Below are 4,400 nucleotides of genomic sequence, written 5' to 3'. Positions count from 1 at the left end.
CCCACTGATCGGTTGTCTCCACCTGGCCTGACCCACCTTTGTATCTGGGCTTTGTTACCTGAAGCTGGTTTCCGGGACTTGTCTCCAAGTAAATCCCCTGGGGGAAGGGGAGCAGGGACAGTTTCTAAATAGGTCCTTACAGGCCCGAGCATTATTTTCGGCCGGTTATTTTTATAAAAGGCAGATAAAGGAAGAGCTCTGAAATCCTGTGTTTACTTTTAAAGAGACATTTGCATTTATACAGGAAAGTTCAGTCCGTCAGGGGTGTCTCTCGGTGTAGCAGAAAGAGGGAGAAGGTGTCAGTCTCCCGAAACTCTGATGGTGGAGAAGGCAGGGCTCGAACTCTGCTCCCAGCCCCAGCCTTGGTTCCCCTGCTTAGCCTGGTCACCTCCCCAGTTCCTTCCCAGCAGGGTCACCTGTGCAGTTTCAGGAAGGATCTTCTCTACTGGCCTCCCCCTCAGATTCTGTCAGTTGGTTTGGGCGAAAACAACACTGTTGTGTTAATTAAGGGCTCGGGGGGCGCCTGAGGGCTTTCTGAGAGTGGATTTGCGGCTTTGGTCCTGGAGAGGTGACAGGGTCTCTGCTCCGTGAGTCTGGGAGGGTCGGGTCCATGCCGCCTGCGGTTCCGATGCTGACGCTGAAGTTGTGAGTGGCGGTGGGAGGGGACCCCTCCCTCCCCACAAAGCAGGCAAGGAAAATGCAGGGATGGGTGTCCTCACGGGAGCTCACAGTTTCTGAGCTGCTCCTGACACAAAGGACTGAAAGTTGGGCCTTTTCTGCATCTCCGAGTCCTGCCCGAGGGCGAGCAGTGTGAGGACAAGGAGCTCGGTTGCTGGATTTCAGGACATTTTCTCCTGATGCAGCTGTGATTTCCCACAGATCCCTCGTGAGGACGAAATCTAGAGGTGGAGGCGAAGGCAGAAATGGCCGGTTCTCAGGTGAGCCTGGTGTCCCCGGGGAAATGTGTCTTCTGTTTCTTCGAAGACCCTCGCGTTTAGAAGCTGCAGATGTGGATGCCTCGATTTCGGGTGCTTCTCACCTCCGCGTTCACCTGTTTTTACGACCTGGTCAGAAGTGATACTCACGGTTAGGTCTTTAGAATGCTTCTCTATGTCCCAGATCCTTCTGTCCTGTCCCCAACCTGGCTTCGGTAGTGCCATCAGCTGTTGTCACTTTAAATTAAAGTGCGAGGAGTGACAATATTCCGATGGTGGCAGATCCGGAGGGGAAGGTATCGAGTCTGAAATTCCTGTGGCTGATGAGGTCTGGTCCTGGGATGTCAGGGAGGGAAATCATTTCTCATTTGGGCTTGTCTGGATTCTCGGTCAGCTGCATGCAGCTGGGGAAGAAGGAAATGGGGACCGAAGGTCGGTGGGTATGAGTCCAGAAAAACTTGGAAAGTTCCCATTCTAAGAAAGGGTGTGTGTGTGTCTCCATGTTTAGCATGTGAAGGAAATATTCTGCTTAAAATCCACTAGAAGAGGGTGCCTGGGGGCTTAGTCAACTACGGTTGGACTCTTGGTTGCAACTCAGGTCGGGATCTCAGTGTCCTGGACTGGTATCCCCGCTTCTGGCTCTGAGCCCTGAGGGGAGACCGCTTGACATTCTCTTTCTCCCTCTCCTGCCCTTCACAATCTCCTCTAAAATATAAATCAATCTTGGGGACCGAGGGTGGTTCTGTTGGATAAGAGTCTGCTTTCTGCCTTCAGCTCAGGTCGTGATCCCGGGGACCTGAGATCCAGCCCCACATTGGGCTCCCAGGTTCCCAGGTGATGAAGTTCTAGAACATAGGTGAAGATCGGTGGGGTGAGGTCTGGAGCCGATGACCAAGAAAGAATTCTTGAGACATCTTTGGTGCAAAATGGTGGTTTATTAAAGCACGGGGACAGGACCCATGGGCAGGAAGAGCTGCTGCCCTGCTATCCTGAGGAGTGGCTGATTATATACACAAGAGTTGGGTAAGTGAGGACAAAGGGGGTGTTCAGAAGGGCTATCAGGGTAAGGAAGACTATCAGGATATTGAAGGCCTGATTATTGTCAAGCCAAGGCCGTTTTTCCTTCTAAGGAGGCACTAAGATGAAGACAATTGGGAGTTTCCTGGGGAATGTCACATTCCTCCTATCAAACGTCCTTGTTCATGAGATTTAGGTTTAGAAGAAATTTAACTTTATTTACATTTCCTTCTACCTCAGCCTCCTTCAGTTTTTATGGAGGGGAGGGCAACATTAGGGCTTGAGGAACTGAGTTATTTGCCTCTGCAAATTGGGCTATTGGTAAGATAGCTTCTTTGTTATAAATCACTAGGACATTTGTAGACTGAGGGAGACTCCTGTCTTGCAGGACTGTGATCTCTGCAAGTTAACTCTTTGTTTTCCTTTTAGGGCAGCCAGGGGTGCCTGAGGAATGTTAACACATACTAGGGAGGGGAGCGGGTGGAGAGGGGGTGCAAGGTGCCAGCTTTTGCTTTGTCCTCAGCCAGCCTCCTGCTCCCTCATCATTCCCCCCTGGACAATTTTGACCATTAAATCTTTAAGGTAGTTGAAGGTGGAAAGTTTCATCTTCTGTAACTTCTTCCTGCTGAATAGGGGTGTAGAACTGTCCTACCTACTTGGGTCAACATTGATCAGTTGAGGAATATGTAGGGGAGTTACGGAAGATGGAGGCAGCTGAATGCAGGGCTGACAGTGAAGAAGAGTCTCTGTGCGTGGTAAGGATCATCGTGAAGTCATTGCAGCAATGGAGTCTCGGCACCAAGTAGAGAAACAATGAACAAGGCAACACATTAAGATTAATAAGGCTATAAGAATGAAAAGCCCAAAAAGGAGATTTTAAATTGTAGGCCGTAGTCCTCCTTTAAACCAGGAACTTAACCAATCACTGAGAGGGAGAGAAGGATCTTGTAGAGTCTTAATCTGGGTATTCATATCTTTTATTAGTACTGTGACATTTTTGTGATAGTCTGGGATGTACACGCAACATTCTGCTTTGATAATTGCGCATATGCCACCCTGTGCTGCTGTCAGGACATCTAAGGCCATTGTATTCTGTAGGACTGCCTTGCATATCTGTGAGACTTCGATATTAAGTAAAGAGATGCTATTTAGTGAATCATTGAGTGCCTTTGTAGTATATTTATTAAGGGCTTCTACATGCCACATGACACCCTCTAGTCCCACAGATGGAGCAAAAGAGGATGTTAAGTGATCTTACCATTTAAAAACAGATCGCGTCCATCTTTGCTTTAAATTGGGGAGATTAGGTGGAATGGTGATGGTTTTAGTAATGTGCCCATGAATCCAGGCAAATCCTAAGGTACAGCGACCTATCCACCCTGGAGGAAGGCAGGGCCACAGGTTAGTTCCACAGATCCACTGGGTTCCGTTTGGAGCTGGCCATCTAATGCCAGGTCGCCTTACCCAATCAGTAGCAAACCAATCAGTAGCTTGGAGTACTATTATTTGGGAACACATTTCTTTTCTTTTCTTTTTTTTTTTAAGGATTTTATTTATTTATTTGTCAGAGATCGAGAGGGAGAGAGCAAGCACAAGCAGACAGAGTGGCAGGCAGAGGCAGAGGGAGAATCAGCCTCCCTGCCCAGCAAGGAGCCCGATGTGGGACTCAATTCCAGGACGCTGGGATCATGACCTGAGCCAAAGGCAGCCGCTTAACCAACTGAGCCACCCAGGCATCCCATTGGGAACACATTTCTAATGATAGCCATCCCAGATGTTGTGTGTCATTTGCCCAATTATCATATGTATGATTTCTTTGTTCCCAGCATTAAACTGCCTTTTGAATGAGCTGTCCAATAGTGGGTTTGAGCCACAAATATGTATCCCAGATTTGATATATGCCGTCCTCAGTATAGCGATATGGAGGGTTTTGTAACTTAGGCCCATATTTGATTGGGGAGTTATGGCTTGACAGCAATCCCCTTTGCTTCCAAATAGCTCCATGGGCATGTAGTACCAGGAAGGTATATTTGGAGTCAGTATTAATGTTTATTTGTAAATCTTTGGCAATTGCAAAGTACTAGTGAGCACTACGGCATACTTAGCTTTTCTTACTCTTTTTATGAAAAGTATTGTCGTCAGTGAACCAACTGTCATTTGTATTTTTAACAGGGACATCTTAAATCTGGCCAAACAGAGTAAGCAAGATCAATAACCTCTGAACAGGTTTTGCTCCATAGAGAAAGAAGCACAATGGTCAGGTTCAGGCATACGGGTAACTAGGTTTAACGTTTGACAAGTTTTAAGTATTATTTCTGGCATATCTGTAAGTGTAGCCCAGTATTTAATAAGTTGGCCCCCATCATCCATTGGTGGCCTTTGGCTTCTAAGACAAAGCTGGACCTGATGTGAAGTCATTACAGTCAGGGACTGTCCCATAGTGAGCTT

General features: G+C 47.5%; 1 pseudogene; it reads left to right on the top strand.

Moving 5' to 3' along the window:
- Nucleotides 1–610: 610 nt before the first annotated feature.
- Nucleotides 611–4,400, top strand: part of LOC111139595 — a 36,120-nt pseudogene continuing 32,330 nt past the window's right edge.

Source organism: Enhydra lutris, unplaced genomic scaffold, assembly GCF_002288905.1.
Source record: "Enhydra lutris kenyoni isolate GAN:26980312 unplaced genomic scaffold, ASM228890v2 scaffoldscaffold111, whole genome shotgun sequence".
Lineage (NCBI taxonomy): Eukaryota > Metazoa > Chordata > Mammalia > Carnivora > Mustelidae > Enhydra > Enhydra lutris.
Note: the sequence above shows the minus strand (reverse complement) of the source record. Positions and strands in the feature narration are given on the sequence as shown.